Raw genomic sequence first — 16,710 nt, 5'->3', positions numbered from 1 at the left:
ATGAGGCTTAGCACTATTGGAAACATCTGGAGAAAATATAGAACATGTCCGGAGTCTTCCCAACCAAAGACAGTGTAATTCATTGTTGAATCTACTAAATTGGTCTATCTTTGACTGAAGGCTGCTACTAGGGCCGTTAACTCCGTAGTTCTTTTGCCCGCCCACAACAGACTGAACCAGCCCCTGTGACAAGAGAAAGTCCCCAGGCTGGGAATCACCCGAGCTGCACTGAGGAACCCTGGGTGTGTGTCCAGGAATGCCAAGTGCAGAAGGGCTATGCAAGGGGCACCATCATGACCTGCTGCTGAGACCGTCCCTGAGACCAGAGCAGCAGAGACAGAGAAGAGCAAGTGATGGGCAAGGACAGAGTCCCAGTCCCAGTTTCTGGCCCCTGTATCCAGCCATGTCTCAGCTAGCTCTGTCACTGGACTTTCCTTTGGGACCAATATCTCTCTTCCTTCCTAAAGATGTCTGGAGACTGCTTTCTGTCCTGTATAATGAAAAGATTGTGATGTATACAGCTTTTTACCCCATCTTAAGAATATTTGAGCACTTATCTCCACAGAGGGCAGAACCTGTAATGAATTTACTTTTCAGTCCTCCATAACACCTGTCACAAGGTTTGTACAATTTTCAAGATATATTGGGTAGATGAACGAATGGGTACTGAAAAGACCCACTAAAATTTAATGCAAATCTGTAACAATAGATGCCCACTTAAGGCATGTGGCAGAGGGCAGGTGGCACAGAGAGAAAGCAGTTGGAGTGGATTTATCCTGGCAGTGGCACCCTGTGAGGAGGGGTACTGACAGGTCCCACTGGGGCTCCCAAGTGAAAAAGTCCCAGTGCTAGTTCCTGCTACCAAGAAACCTAGAGCTTCTCTGCTTCTAGTTTTTTCCAAAGGCTCATTTTCCAGCTTTTCCTTCCATTCTGAGAGCTATACCATAGCTTCCAATAAATTCTTTATTGTTTGTTAATTTGGCCTAATATTGTGACTCAGTCTCTGTTGCTTGCCACCCTAGAACCCTAGCCAGCACAGAAATGACAGAGTGAAACCATCTCCACACCAACTAGTGCTGCTTCCTCTCTTCACAGTTGCAGATTCTGTCTCTAGTGGCAGCATTAAGGGAAATTGTGTCATCAAGCCTGCTTTGCTCTAAGATGCTGACTTTAACAGATTAGAAATGTTCCCGGCACAGCCCACGCTTCTGCTAATAAATGATTCCATATCTATCATGAATGAATTTCAAGTCTTCCATTACTGGGCTGTGTACCTACTCACGAAGTACATTTCCAGGCGATTTTGTCTGAATTACATGGTTAATTGCCTCATATTTTCAGCTCATGTTACAGGCCTTCTGAGTTAGAATGAGAGAGAGAAATACCATGTATCACTTCCTACACAGGGGACAAATTCACGGATAGAGCCAGGCACGTGGAAAACGGCTTCGTTACATATATTAATGATGAATGCTAATTTGTTTCTAGCTTCCAAGTGTAAGTAGTTAAAAAGAGCCAGAAAAGGAGGGTGACGGGTAGGAAAGTCAGCCAGTTAGCCAGATGTTTTTACTTTCAAATTTTATACTAATTCGTTCAGTAATTTGTTCCTCAAAACCTACACATGTGCAAGGTTCTCTGCTAGGAATGTTGGAAGGTAAATTCAGAGAGGTGACCTCAAGTATCATTCTAACTGAAGGTGTGGTATGTGTAACCCATTTAAAAAAATAAGAAAATAAAAGAGTCACTTAAGTAAGCTACAATATAAAGCAGAGAAAGACAAATACCAACTGGAAGTTTAGGCAATAAATCCTATGGGAGTCCATCGGGAGGTAAGTTCAGAGTTATAGAAGGTGAGAGCCATGGTGAGACCTGTTCCCAAAGGCAGGCTCTTGATGGACCTTAAAGGAGGGGCAGATATTAGTTGGGTGAGGCAGAGGTTGACGTGATTCCAGGATTGGGAAATGGCACAGGGAAAGTGGGAACCATGCACATTGCCAGTCTTACTTGCAAGTGGAGTCCCCCAGTATAAAAGTCTAATTAACAGTTGGAACTGGACATTGACTCAAGATCAGTTGGAAATTTGGATTTAGGAGCAAAGGGCCTGTAAAGGCATATTCCTAACTAGTCACGTGGAAAACAAACAACCACTAACAGTTGTGGAGTGATTACTTAGCAACTGTTAGCCTTGTATTCCTTACCTATGACTGTGTTAAAAAATAATCCTTAAACCTAGCAGCTTAAAACAACAAGAGATATTTATTATTTCGCATAGTTTCAGCAGGTCAGGAAATCAGGAGCAGTTTAGTTGAGTAATTCTAGTTTAAGGTCCTTCATGAGGTTTCAGTTAAGATGTCAGTGAGGGCAACAGTTATCTGAAGGCTAGATGGGGGCTGGAGGAGCCACTTCCAGAGAGTTCACTCACATGGCTGCTTAGCTATGAGCAGGGGGCTTCCGTTCTCCACAGGGCTGCTTGAGTCCTCAAGACATGGCAGCCAGTGTTATCCAGTGCGGTGATTCAAGAGAGCTAGGCAGAAATTGCAATGTTATTTATGACTCAGCCTTGGAAGTGACATTCTTGTATTTCTCCAATATGCTTTTGGTCACACAGATCATCCCCATTCAGTGTGGGAACAGACTACACAAAGGAGTGACAAGCAGGAGGCAGGAACCATTGGGAGTCATCTTGGAGGCTGACTAGCACAAGTCCTTACAGACATTGTATCTTGAGAACTTGAAAACAATGGTGCTATTCATATTATTTCTCCATTTTATAGAAGGGGAAATGGAAACTCAGGGCAATTAAGTAAATTTCCTTCAAATTTCACAACCAATAGGTGGCAAAGCCAGGATTTGAACTTGTGTCTGTCAGACTCAGCCTGGATTCCATCTGTATGAGTTTGCTAGAGCTACCATAACAAAGGACCACACACTGGGTGGCTCAAAACAACAGAAATTTGTTGTCTCACAATTCTGAAGACTAAACATCCCAAACCAAGGTCTCAGCAGGGCGATGCTACCTTTGGGTAGAATCCTTCCTTGCATCCTCCACCTTCTGGTGGTGGCCAGCAGTTCTTGGCATTTCCTGGCTTGCAGGTGCATGAGTCTCATCTCTGCATGCCTCTTCACAAAGTGTTCTCCCGGTGTGTCCTCACATAGTCCTCTGTGTCCGTGTTCAAATTTCCCTTTTTTGTTTGGTGTTAAAGAAAAAATTATTCAACAACACTTGTTAAAACACAGTAAGGAAGACTTTATCCAGAACCATTGCAATAGGTACAGGGAACACTGCAAAAGGGTCTTGCAGCGGGGGAGAGAATTGGGCTCAACTCCGAATACATCATGGGCCAGTGGGAATTTACAGCTACTGAGCAGGGTGGAAGTCAGTGGGTGGAAAATTACCAAGAGGAAAATATCAATGGTAAGGGGGATCCTGGTTAAACCAACCCACCAGGATTCTTGCTGAAGATAGGCTGGAGTGATCAGACATCATCTGGGGGATGGTGGAGGATGAGGAACCTGATCAGATATCAAGGATGATCAGATCTCGAGGATGAGGAGCTTCTTCCTAAGCTGCTTCAGCAGGGTTCTTTGTTTGTTTCTGTGAACCCAGAAAATTTGAGACAGGTCTCAGTTAATTTAGAAAGTTTATTTTGCCAAGGTTGAGGACACGTGCCCATGACAGCCTCAGGAGGTCTTCATGACATGTGCCCAAGGTGGTCAGAGCACAGTTTGATTTTATACATTTTAGGGAGACATGAGACATCAATCAACATATGTAAGATGAACACTGAACATTGGTTCAGTCTGGAAGGCTGGGGGTGGGCTTCCAGGTCATAGGTAGATAAGAGATAAATGGATGCATTCTTTTGAGTTTCTGATTAGCCTCTCCAAAGGAGGCAATCAGATATGCATTTACGTCACTGAGCAGAGGGATGACTTTGAATAGAATGGGAGTCAGGTTTGCCCTAAGCAGTTCCCAGCTTGACTTTTCCCTGAAGCTTATTGATTTGGGGGGTCCAAGATATTTTCCTTTCACATTTGTTCGTTTGTTTGTTTTTGCTAAAATTGGATTTTACAAGGAAGTACACTGATGGGGCCAGGAAAAGTTTTATAAGCATTACTGACGTGTGTGAAGCAAACTTCAAGGCCAAGCAAAGATTATTTGTCAAAGGACACTAGTCGTATTGAATTAGGGCCCACCCTAATGACCTCATCCTAACTGAGGGTGTTATCACGCTCAACACCTGTGGAAGGAAGTTAACTCTACAAAGACCCTATTTCCAAATAGGGTCCAGGTTCTTGGTGTCAACTTGTTGTTCTTAGTATCTTCTAGACATTCCAGAACTGATGTCAGATTTGGGTCATCAGAGTCTACAAACCGTATCGGTGAAGGAGATGGATAGGATTCCGTGATGTTGCAGTGGAGCGTGAGCGGCGGCGGCAAGTGCGGGCTGCCTGGCAGCAAAACCGGGAACTGGCAGTGCAGCTTGTCCAGCTTCCAGCTGATGATGTGAAATTGCTCGTGGTTCTGGACCAAACTGAGGGTCAGGCTGCTATTTCTCGTGGCCCAATAACAAGATGCAGATTAACTGGGGAGGAAGAGAGTTTTTATTTCCATAACTAGTTACAGGGAGAAGGTCTGGAAATTATCACCAGACCAACTCAAAATTACCAAGTTTTCCAGAGCTTATATACCTTCTAAGCTGTATGTCTATGTGTAAGTGTGTATTTATTCAAAGACGTAAGTGATTAACTTCTTATAATCTATAACTAAGGTCTGAGTCCTGAAGACCTTCCTCTGGAGCCTCAGTAAGTTTACTTAACCTAAATGGGTCCAGGTGCTGGGGTGATTACCATTATCTTGTCTCCTGCTAAATTATAAAGGTTTGGGGAGTTCCTTTAGACCCCTATAAACTTGTTTGTGGAGGCCTGGGGAGTTATTCAGACCCCCAATAAAACGTGTTTAATCCTAAAAAGGTCCTGTTAAGAATTCCTTTGTTATCTTGTCATGCTTCAAGGCCCAGGAAAAGCCTAGGCAAAACTCTTGCTGGGCTCTTTGTTACAGTTCAGCCTTTGTGTAAGAGCACTGGCTCAATCAGCTTTTTCTGTTTAACCTAGCTACTCAGTCAGTGCTGAGACAATTGTACTGGAGGCCTGCATTAGTGAGACCTGGCCTGCCACAAGGTCACATTCTGAGGTAGCGGGAATTAGGACTTCAACATATCTTTTTAGAGGGACACAGTTTAGCCCATAATACCATCTGACCGCAGAGCCCACTCTTTAGCCATCACAACCCCTGCTCCTGTTGAAAGTGTAGGGGAAATAAAAATAGCTTCCGTCTACCCTTCTCAGTGAACTAGTCTACAAATTAAATTGGCGTAAGGCAGGTTAACAGGAGGAAACCATTCTAATTATGTACATATGCACGCACAGGAGCCCCACGAAAATATAAGACTCAAAGAAGGGCCAATATGGGCACCGTGGCTCATGCCTGTAATTCCAGCTACTTGGGGACTGAGGCAGGAGGATTGCTTAAGCCCAGGAGTTTGAGACCAACCTGGGCAACATAGCAAGACCCCATCGCTCTCTTAAAAAAAAAAAGCCAGATGATTGACACTTAATCTGAGCTACAGAAAGGCATAAGGGTTTGGGGCTTTTAGGAAACAGTAGAGATAGATTGTAGGAGGTTGAGGGGAGGAAATGTATGGTGAAAATAAAGTTTATCTTGTTATGCAGATAAGAGTCTCTCAGTTAATAAAAGTTGGCTTAAAGCAGCTTTCTTCCTGGTATAGATACCTTTACTAATGAAAATTTCCTTTATACATTTCTCTCTACAAAAGGGGAGTTTTAACTGCCCAAGGGGTTCACCTTGCCCGCTGCCTAGACAGAGCCGATTCATCAAGACAGAGAAATTGCAATAGAGAAAGAGTAATTCACGCAGAGCCACTGTGCAGGAGACCAGAGTTTTATTATTACTCATATGGTCTCCCCAAGCATTAGTTTTTAAGGATAGCTTGGTGGGTGGCGGGAAGCCAGTGAGCCAGGAGTGCTGATTGCTCAGGGATGAAGTCATAGGGAGTCGAAGCTGTCTTCTGGTGCTGAGTCAGTTCCTGGGTGGGGGCCACAAGATCAGATGAGCCAGTTTATTCATATGGGTGGTGCCAGCTGATCCATCAAATGCAAGGTCCACAAAATATCTCAAGTACTGATCTTAGGAGCAGTTTAGGGAGGGTCAGAATCTTGCAGCCTCCAGCTGCATGACTCCTAAACCACAATTTCTAATCTTGTGGCCAGTGTTAGTCCTACAAAGGCAATCTAGTCCCCAGGCAAGAAGGACGTCTGCTTTGGGAAAGGGCTGTTACAAAACAATAAACTAAGTTTCTCCCAAAGTTAGTTCAGCTACGCCCTTGAATGAACAAGGACAGCTTGGAGGTTAGAAGCAAAATGGGGTCGGTTAAGTTAGATCTCTTTCACCGTCTCAGTCATAATTTTGCAAAGGGGATTTCAAGTTCTGTTTTACACAGAACTTGGAGGGGAAGATGAAGAGCTTTTACTGTGTTGGCTGGTTCTTGATTTCTTTTAGTTCAAAATAGTCAATATGCCTAGGTAGCTTATTCTGGTCTTCTACAGTCATATTTTGGAGTCCCGTGTCCTGAGCCCAAAACAGATATTTTGAGAAATGGCTGAACAGGTAAGAGGGAGAGGCTTGGGAGCAGGGGAGCCCTCTCTTCGCTTCTGAAATTGCTGAACAAGAGGCCAACAACTGTATCTGCTGTAGGTGGCTGGAGTAGCCAGTGCCCAAGGGACCTGAGCAGGGACCCTCAGCTCCTTGGCCTCTTCCTTGCGCCCATTTTCCCTGGTATCACAGCTGGAGTGTGGCCTTGGCTTCTGTAAGGCAAATAGCATTTTTTCTCCCTGTTGAAAATAAGGAAAGAGCCTTCTCTCCCTTGTCTTCCTTTTCTTTCAGAATTACTTTTTCTGTCCTTCTCAAATGTATGTAAATCTTATGAATGGCTAAATAGCCTCTGATCAGTCTCACAACTCAAGAATATTTCCTCAAGGACCTGGGAGCCACCTCTTTCTCTTTGAAATGTAATCATCAAGGAAGATAAATCCCAGCTGCCGGTTTCCTGGGAGGACACAGGCTTAACTTGTCACCTGACTCCAAATTGCAAAACCTACCTGATGTATTGAATAGGTTGCATCCACTTCGTTACATAGAAAGGTGAGATTTCTTTCTGTCTTTACAGTCCTTTCAGCAGCATTGCCTGTGATGTGCATCACATCTGGTTTAATGCTTATTCAATCATCAAATTGTTTTCTTTCTCTTTTAGCTTTGTGGAGAGATTTTCTGGGTTGGGAAAAAAAGAGATTTTGTTTTTGGTCTTTGGATTTTGGTTTTTTTGAGACAGGGTCTCGCTCTGTCGCCCAGCTTGGAATGCAGTGGCAACCACTGCAACCTCTGCCTCCTGGGTTCAAACAATACGCCTGCCTCAGCCTCCTGAGTAGCTGGGATTACAGGCACACATCACCATGCCAGGCTAATTTTTGTATTTTTAGTAGAAATAGGGTTTCACCATGTTGGCCAGGAGATTTTGTTTTTTATTATATTTCCAACACCCACGGTGGCCTTCCTGATGGTTTTGTTCAGTACCATTGGTCAGAACCTAGGGAGAGGGAATAAAATCAAGATTTGTCCTTCTCCTAATTGGCTGTGTGATATTCTCCACACTCTGCTGAGGTGAACCTAAGGTTATGTCTAGGAGGAAAAACTTTTCCTCTACCCTTTTAGGTTCAGTGAATGGGGGCTTGTGGATTAACCTTACAAATGATAGATTAACAGGGGAAAAGGTACACAATTTTTATTAATATTTACATACATGCGGGTTCATAGAAAAGAAGTAGAACTAAAGAGTGGTTAGACTTGGGGGCGTATATACCATTTTAAAGAATGAAAGGGGCTTTGGACTTTGAGGGACAGTGCATGGTAAGGCAGTGACCAGGAAATTTGTGGGCGAATGAGTGGAAGGGAATGTGGAAGGCAAGAATATGCCACCCCAGAACACACTTCCTTGATTTATTTCAAACTGTCTATTCAGAAAACTGCAGGCAGGAATAGATCTGAAAAGCTGTCCTTTCTCAAAGGAAACTTAAGTGGAGCTACCTTAGTATGGTAAACTGCAGATGGAAGCAGAGGTTTTTCTCTGGGGCCATTTTATCTGCCTAAAGATGAATAAAGGTCTGACACCTCCTCAAGACAGAGCTTACCACAGGCAATCACCTATTTTTCTGATGGCTGTTACCTGGGAGACCTTATCTGCATAATAAAACAGCCTTTGTTCATAGTGCAGTTCCTTCCCTCCACCTCCCATAGGTTGTCACCACTACCCTCCAGGAATCTGCCGTTCCCCATTTTCTTCCATAACATAAAGTGACATTTGAGCTTCTAGACCTCAGTGGGTTATTGAGTATTCACATGCCTATGATGACACCATGCACTTAAATGAATTTGGATCTTTTTCTCCTATTACTCTGTCTGTTGCCAGTTTATTTCAGCAGACTTAAAGAATTGAATCCTCAGAAAGTAAAGGGAAAAATTCCCCTCACTTCTAAAGTAAACATTATTTTTACAAGGTTTGTTTATGCAAATTCATCTCTGTGTCAACTCCCTATCTCTGTTGATGAGAGTTATCACTCTTCCCTTCCTGGTGTTAGCGGGAGTCACCTTCACAAAGGGAGGGAAACTTATGCCCAGCTCTTAGGCAGGTCAAGGGAGGGCAGAGAGCTCTTCCTGCATCTGCTGCAGATTTTTGATTGCCTTTACCTCAAAATACTCAATATGCCACAGTGGCATCTTTTGGAGTGGAGTACTCTGGACCTGTTTGGTTACATCAGTCAGGGTCCCATCAGGAAGCAGAGAGCACACTCAATATGATGGCCGGGTAACATAAAAAGGAAACCTAGCACAACTAACTCCCTCCACATACACCCCTTCTGTCCAGCCTCCCATGATGATATTGAAGCGATGTCATTCATCTGGGGTGATAGCCAAGGTTCATTGTCTCATGCCAAGGAAATCAAGGACATGGACACACAAGGAATGAGGTTAAGAGTGGAGGTTAAATAGGCGAAAGAGAAGAGCTCTCTCCTACAGAGAGAGGGGTCCTGAGTGGGTTTCTGGCCCACAACAAAAGGCAGGGAGTTTTATAGATGAACTTGAGGAGGTGGGGCACGAAACATGGGGTTTCGATTAACATGGGGCACGAAAGATTGATGGGACCAGGTGTGCCATTTGCATAAGGCTTGAAAACTGATTAGGACTAGGTGTGCCATTTGGCTACCCCCACCCTAATCTTTTTATTATGCCAATGTGTTCTCTACCTGCCAGTGCCGTGTTGCCTATTCCTTTACTGTATATATGGTGACAAAGAAAAGGGAAGATGAAGCCTCCATGTTGAATATACCTGGCCCTCAGGTAGCCCTTTTCTATTGGCACAGCTGCCAGCATTCACCGATACAAACTTCCAGCTTGCTTATCTATGTCTGCAGCTCAATTTTTCAGGCTGCTTTTTGTTGGAAAAGAAATAATTATGGGGCTGCTTTTTGTTAAAAGGGAAATTCCACCAAGGACTCCTTTGCCCTCGCTGTTTGCCTAAATAATTTCTTTCTGTCTCCTGTATCAATATCTTTTAGGTTAGCCATTTTTGCTTATCTCTGCACATAGGCCAATGTAACTATGGGAGGAATTTAGCTTATAGTTTAACTTTAAAGCAAGGATGAGTGAGAATAGCCCTTCCCCCAAAACTAACCCCCCAAGGAGAAAACGAGGATGTTAAATTTTATTTTAACATAACATTGTTATGTTACATAGCATTGCTATGTTACATAGCATTGCTATGTTACATAGCATTGTGACCTGACCAAGGAAAAAGAAGGTGACCCTCACTGCCACTCAGATGTCTGTGGTCATCTGTCACCTTTTGGCCTCAACCTCCTGCATCTTCCCCATTTCCCTAAAATAAAAGGAGCCCCAAATTCGTATTAGCTTAAGATGTTTCTTTAGGACACTAGTCTGCTATCTTCTCAGTTTGCTGGCCCTCCAAAATAAAATCTTTTTCCTTGCCCCAACATCTTGTCTTTCGACTTATGAGCTGTCATGCAGTGAGCAGTACAAGTTTTGGACTTGACAACAGTTGGAGGAGAGTTTAATAAAGGAACCATTTGCAAAGGTGTGAGTAGGAAAGAGGAATCCCACAAGGCATGGTGCAGTGCCAGAGGGCTGGTAACCGAGGGGCTGTCAACACCATTAGGCTTGAAGGAGTGACAAAAGGAAGCAGGTTCCTGCAGGCAGAGGGACCAGCTTACCTGGAGGATGCTAGGATGCCTGTCCCCAGATACCCTTCAGTGAAGGATTCACTGCCCAGCTGATGACAGTGGTGTCTGCAGAGAGCTTCCAGCTTCAGTCCCTCGGAGATTGCCTCAGCTGTATGCCACTGTCTTGCCAAGGTCGTGCCCCTTCCTGGTGCAGCCTAATATCCAGTGACTGACAGATGTGAGAGTATAAGGGCCTGGCCCTCTTGTCCCAACACCAAGTGACTCTGAAGGGCCATTCTAGCTCCAGGTCCTCCAGTGGGGTTGGCCAAGATAGTCAGTGGTCCTGCCTCAACAGCTGAATTCCCCCCATGCCTGGTCCTACTTCCTCATCTTCCTTTCACTTGTGTTGACATGAACACTCCCTGATAACCATCCTGCATGCCAAACTCCATCTCACATTGTTTCCCAGGCGTATGGGTTGAACTATGTGTCCCTGAAAGAGAAGACCACAGCCTAAGCCTTGGAGAATGTTCATGGTTAAGTTCATCATAGGATATTCCAGGAGAAGAAACCATTTTAAGAAGCACAGACTAGGCCAGGTGCTGTGGCTCATCCCTGTAATCCCAGCACTTTGGGAGCTTGAGGCAAGAGGATCACTTGAGCCCAGGAGGCCAGTCTGGGCAAGATGGTGAAATGCTGTCTCTACAAAAAAATGCAAAAATTAACCGGATGTGGTGGTGTGCACCTGTAGTCCCAGCTACTTGGGAAGCTGAGGTGGGAGGATCGCTCAAGCCTGGGAGGTCAAAGATTCACTGAGCTGAGACTGCACCTCTATACTCCAGCCTGGACAACAGAGCAAGACACTGTCTCAAAAAAAAAAAAAAAGAAAGAAAAAAAGAAGAAGAAGAAGCACGACTGCATACCAATGTCAAATAAAGGAGAAGCTCAATGACTGACATGGCTGTATTAACCAGGATTTTTGGTTGCAAGTAATATAAATCCAAGGAAAATTGGCTTAAGTAAAAATGTTGGCTCACAATGGAAAATTTAAGTGAGATTCCTTCAGGTGTGGTGGACCTAGGCGCTTAACATATGACGTGAAAATTCAAGCTCTCTCTAAACCTCTTGGTTCTGCTTCCTTATGTACAAAAATCAGGGTTTTGCTAACATGACAAAATAGAGAATGTCTTCTGTACTGGGAGTTAATAGGTTACTGAGACAAGTGAAACCTTCCATTTTTAGGTGGCCTCACTTCAAGTCGAGCTGAACATGGAGTCTCTGTCTGTGCTACAGTTTTGATAAAAAGCCAGGTAATGGGATATATTGAGTGATTGGGATCATTTTTCCAATTATGAACAAATTGCTATGGACAAGGGAACTCAATACTTCTATAACAGCATGAGTAACATGTCAACTCCAAAAGACAAAGGTGGTGTTAGTCTCAGCTTGAGCTGAGACCTCTGCAGGGCTGGTTTCCCAAGGGAAATATGGATTCTGTCAATAAAAGTCAAGGGATTGGATGTTGGACAGAGAGAAGCAACAAATGTCTCCCTTAAAGATGGAACAGCCAGGTGTTTAAACATGAAACCCCATGCTAAACCATACTTAAATAGATCTAGATAGCTGAGCTGATCATGTGCCTCTCCTCCATGTGTCATCTTGTAAGTCACGTCCTTTATTTTCCCAGGAACTCTTTTCATTCTGAATTCTGGAAATAACGTCATCAGATCCACAACTGTTGAGCTTTTGGGAGGGAAAGACTCTTCCTCCACACATGTAGTGATATTCTTGGAAGAATGATTTGTGGGCACTAACAATGAATCATTTTGCAAAGGAGGGTAAATTTACACCATGGAAATGACTTTCAGGGTAATAGCACCTCCTCCCCCAAGTGGATCTGATGGAGATGGAATGTTCTGTGCTCTGGGTCTCACAGGTGATTCAGGCACTTACTGAGCACAAGAGTTGTGTGACTAGTACATGAATAATGCAACTGTGTGCTTTATAGATTTTATTCTAGAGGAGCAAGAGGAAAGAGAATGTAGGAGGAAGGTGTGGTACATTGAAAAGACCAAGAGGAAAACATGCTTATTTCTACCAATGGGTAACCTGGTAAGGAGTGATGGGAGTTTGCTAGTCTCTGAAACCTTTGATTGCCTATCCAACAACCCTTCCCAACCTTGCCACCAGGTTAGCTGAACCTGATTTTGTTCAGTTATGAGGCAACCATAGCTTCAGCTAGGCCAGGTCATGCCTAGTGCCGATGGAATCATGTGTGGCATAGACTGCTGGTTATCACCCAATACACTTCACCTTCTCACCTTTAAATAGTAGTAGAAATTCCAGTTTTTATTTGTGCCCATGGCTGTGCAGAATAGTCATTTCTCAGCCTTTGTTACAGTCAGATAAGGCCATGTGATTGAGATTTGTCCAGGTGGAGTCAGCGTATGTGGAAAGTACAATCCTATTTTTTTAGATGGAGTCTTGCTCTGTCACACAGGCTGGAGCGCAGTGGCACTATCTTGGTTCACTGCAACCTCTGCCTCCTGGATTCAAGTGAATGTTTTTACGCTAGATTTGATGAAGAATGGAGATTCTTGGGAAAATGTGACAGGACAAAAGAGTGGTCAGCTTACAAGCATGTGCGCTGGACTCATGGGACCTATGTGCCTGCACCTCTCTTGAGTCTCAGCCTTCAGAGATAAAATGAGAGGGTTAGATTTCAGGCTTTTCAAAGCCCCTTTCTGATCTGAACATGGGCCTTTAGGGGGCACTCTGGGCTCCTCCCCTCCCTGATTTCATGTTCCTCACATCTTTTAGAGGGTGGGGGCTGGGGTGGTAACTTTTTATATTGAAATAATTTCAGATGTATAGAAAACGTATAGGAATAGTGCCACAAACAACTCCCCAGTACCTTTTACCCAGATCCCTCACTGATGAATATTTCACCACACTTGCTTGGGGGTGGGAGAAGGAAGGAGGAAGAGAAGGGGTGGGGGAAGAAATGGGATGAAGAAAGAATGCTCCTTCATCCCTAAATATTTCTGCATTTATTTCCTAAGAACAAGCATCCTTACACAAAGATAACACAATCACCCAAATCAGGAAATTAACATGGGGAGAAACGCCACCATCCAATCCAGGGACCCTTTCAGATGCAGCCAGTTGCCTCCACGATGGCCCTCATAAACACCCTTTCCTCTCTGGTCTAGGGTCAAATCCACGTTGCTTTTGGGTGTCCCTTCTCTTCAGTCTTTTTCCATTGGAAATGGCTCCTTAGCCTTCCCTTTCATTTTCATGACCTTGACATTTTTCGGGAATACAGGCCAGTTACTGTTGTAGACTGTTCCTCAGTTTGGGTTTGTCTGATGTTTCCTTGTGATTAGATTCAGGTTAGACATTTCGGCCAGAAATGTCACAAAAGCGATGTGTTTTTCTCAGGGCATCCTATCAGAAGGCATACAATGTCAATTTGTCCCATAACTGGTGATGTTACATTTGGTGGCTTTGAAAGAGACTTTGAGACTTTGAATATCATACGTGGAAACGCTATAAATGTCTCTTCCTCGGCAAACTTAGGCCCACTTGTTTGAGCACCCATTGATGATTTTTGACAGGATCAATTATTAAATGCTGGGTGCATTGAAAGCTGCTCCACCCACTGTGATCCTGAGCAGGCCACCTTCCCCAGAGTGGGGCCTCTCTGCCACGTTGGAGGGGTGAGAATCCTTGGCTGTGACCCCGTTCGTTGTTCAAGGGGCCCAGGCCATCCTGGGCATCTTCAGATGTGGACTCCTTTCCTCCATGCTGTGAGGTGGGCTTGAGAGCAGCTTCCTCTCGTGAAGAGTGATGAGGTCTCCACCGTGGGACTTTGAGGAAAGACAGGGAAGACCTACAGGACTCTGATATTTGGGGTTCTTCAGCAACAGCATCACACTGCTCTTAACTACATTCCCAATACTGACCTGATCCATCTCTGGCTCTGATGCTGTTCAGCTCTTCTCCTAGTGTCTCCTCCCCCTTTTCTCAATGTGGTAAGATATTGCAAGATGCACACTGATGCTTTGGCCCAGGAGTACTTCCTATGGCTGCCAACTCTTTCTCCACTCTGGGAACCTGGGCCAACTGCTGTTATTATCTCAGGGAAAGGATGTTGTTACAGAATGGGGAGAATAAGGGAAGTAATTCTGACAGTTTTGTGTTTCAAAAGTCATAGATTTTTTGAAATTTAGAGTTATATATAACAAAAGAGAGACGTTATCTTGTTCCTTGTACCTTTTGCCACCTATAAGGTTTCTACAACGTGGGGGGGAAGTATAAGGACCAGAAAGGAAGGAAAGAAGGCTTAGATGCTGGTCATTCCAGACACTGCTACAGAACTGAGCCCTGTTGCGGAGTGGCAAGACCCCCATATTGATTGGGGAATCCGAAAACAGGGGCTTGTGCTCTCATTTTGGGGAGAATCCAGGGAAGTTGCAAGAGCCTGAAACTTAGCATAGACCTGAGTAATTCAGGGAAGAGGCACAGCTGTAGCACAGAAAGCTGGCATCCTGAAAGGCACTGTGGCTAGATGTGAGGAAGGACATACAGCAGCTGGCAGGACGAGGAGAAAATGAGGCATGTCAACAGATCCAGGGTGGAGTGGGAGAGAGGACGACACTGCAATCTTCACACGTCATCCTCAGCACCGACTTCCATCCCAGGGTAACTCATCACCCAAGACAGTTACTGGAGCTCCAACTGTCACACCAAGCTCCAGGCTGCAATAAGGAAAAAGCTGGGGAGGGCAAAATGGCCTGTTGGTCAGATGAGTCAGTATCCTCTACGGGGCCTTCCTGGAAGCCCCACACACAACTTCCACTTTTTATCTCACTGACTAGAATGAGAGTCACACCCAGCTACAAGGGAAGTAGGCTCATGTGGTCTTTTGGCTGAGCACTGAATTAAAAATTGGGGTCATTACTAAGTAGGAAGGGGAAAATGGATATGGGATGACACCTAACAGTCTCTTTCTCTTTTCTCATTTATTTACTTATTTAGAGACACGGTCTCATTCTGTCATTGAGGCTTGAATGCAGTGGTGAAATCTCAGCTCACCACTGCATTCGGCTGAGGTGAAATCAGCCTCAGCCTCTCAGGCTCAAGGGATCCTCCCACCTCAGCCTCCCAAGTAGCTGGGACCACAGGCATGTACCACCACACCTGGCTAATTTTTTGTATTTTGGGTAAAGATGGGGTTTCACCATGTTCCCTAGGCTGATCTCGAACTCCTGGACTCAAGTGATCTTCCTGCCTCAGCCTCCCAAAGTGCTGGGATTACAGGGGTGAGTCACTGCTTCCGACCTGGCAGTCTTTTTCAAGCCATGCCTTTTCTGTCTCTACATTTTTTCTCTCTCTTCCTTCCCACTTTTCTGGGCCTCACCTCTTCCTCTCTTGCTCTGAGTTCCCACCTTACTTTACAGCACCCTGAAGGAGCCACCAGCCTCACGTCTGTCACCTCTGCACAAAGGGGCACTGTTTGCATCCCATTGGTGGGAGTTGGCAGAACATGCTGGTGCTATCATGGTTGCCTTGCCCACACGTTTTCAGTTTCATGTAGTTGCAATGGATATGCTTCTTTCCTGACGCCAATTTGAGTTTCAGCCCATGTCCTGTTGCCCATTGTGCGTGGTGGTCTGTGTGTGGACACAGGCCAAATAAGTCATTCTGTAGCCTCCAGTAAGGTGACCAGGTGGCCCAGGGAGCCTGAGCTGACTTTGGTACCAAAAGCCTGCAGGGCAGGCATCTTGGAAAATGCTGTGGAGTCTCCCTTTTACTAAGGGAAAAAGAGGAAAGAAGAAGGAACTGACATTTAAGTGACTGTCACATACTAAGTCTTGTGCTAATGATTCTCAGATGTGATCTTGTGTGATTTTGGTGTGAGAACATCAAAACTATGAGGCAGGTAGGTACTTCTCCTAGTATGGATTCTACCCAAAGCAGACCCTGAGACAAGGACTTGGGTGCACATAGTTTATTTGGGCCAGAAATGACAAGTGAGGAAATGGTATGTCGGTAAATGTCTAGCATCTGGCTGTCCAACAACAATAACAACAGGCCAGGCAAGATGGCTCACGCCTGTAATCCCAGCACTTTGGGAGGCAGAGGCAGGAATTCGAGACAAGCCTGGCGAACATGGTGGTCTCTACTAAAAATACAAAAATTAGCTGGGCCTGGTGGCAGGCGCCTATCATTCCAACTACTGGGGAGGTTGAGGCAGGAGAATCACTTGAATCAAGGCAGAGGTTGCAGTGAGCCAAGATCGCGCCACTGCTCTGCAGCCTGGGCAACAGAGGGAGACTCTGTCTCAAAAAAAAAAAAAATCAATAACAGCAACAACCTGATTTATAGCAGCTGGGG

The 16,710-nt window shown here is 44.8% G+C and overlaps 2 long non-coding RNA genes across 6 annotated transcripts in view; one reads left to right on the top strand and one right to left on the bottom strand.

The window, feature by feature from the left end:
- Window positions 1-16,710, top strand: part of LOC117083135 — an 83,987-nt gene that overhangs the window by 18,438 nt on the left and 48,839 nt on the right. The gene's annotated exons all lie outside the window — the stretch shown is intronic.
- On the bottom strand, window positions 6,023-14,906 carry LOC117083136. Its single transcript, XR_004436963.1, has 3 exons — window positions 14,813-14,906; window positions 7,180-7,348; window positions 6,023-6,107 (listed from the first exon to the last, which is right to left on the bottom strand). It is a non-coding gene; the product is annotated as an uncharacterized LOC117083136 (long non-coding RNA).

The sequence above is a fragment of the Trachypithecus francoisi genome, unplaced genomic scaffold (assembly GCF_009764315.1).
Source record: "Trachypithecus francoisi isolate TF-2019V2 unplaced genomic scaffold, Tfra_2.0 Lachesis_group0, whole genome shotgun sequence".
In the NCBI taxonomy this organism is placed as follows: Eukaryota; Metazoa; Chordata; class Mammalia; order Primates; family Cercopithecidae; genus Trachypithecus; species Trachypithecus francoisi.
The sequence above is the reverse complement of the archived record's forward strand: the minus strand, read 5'-3'. Positions and strand labels throughout refer to the sequence as shown.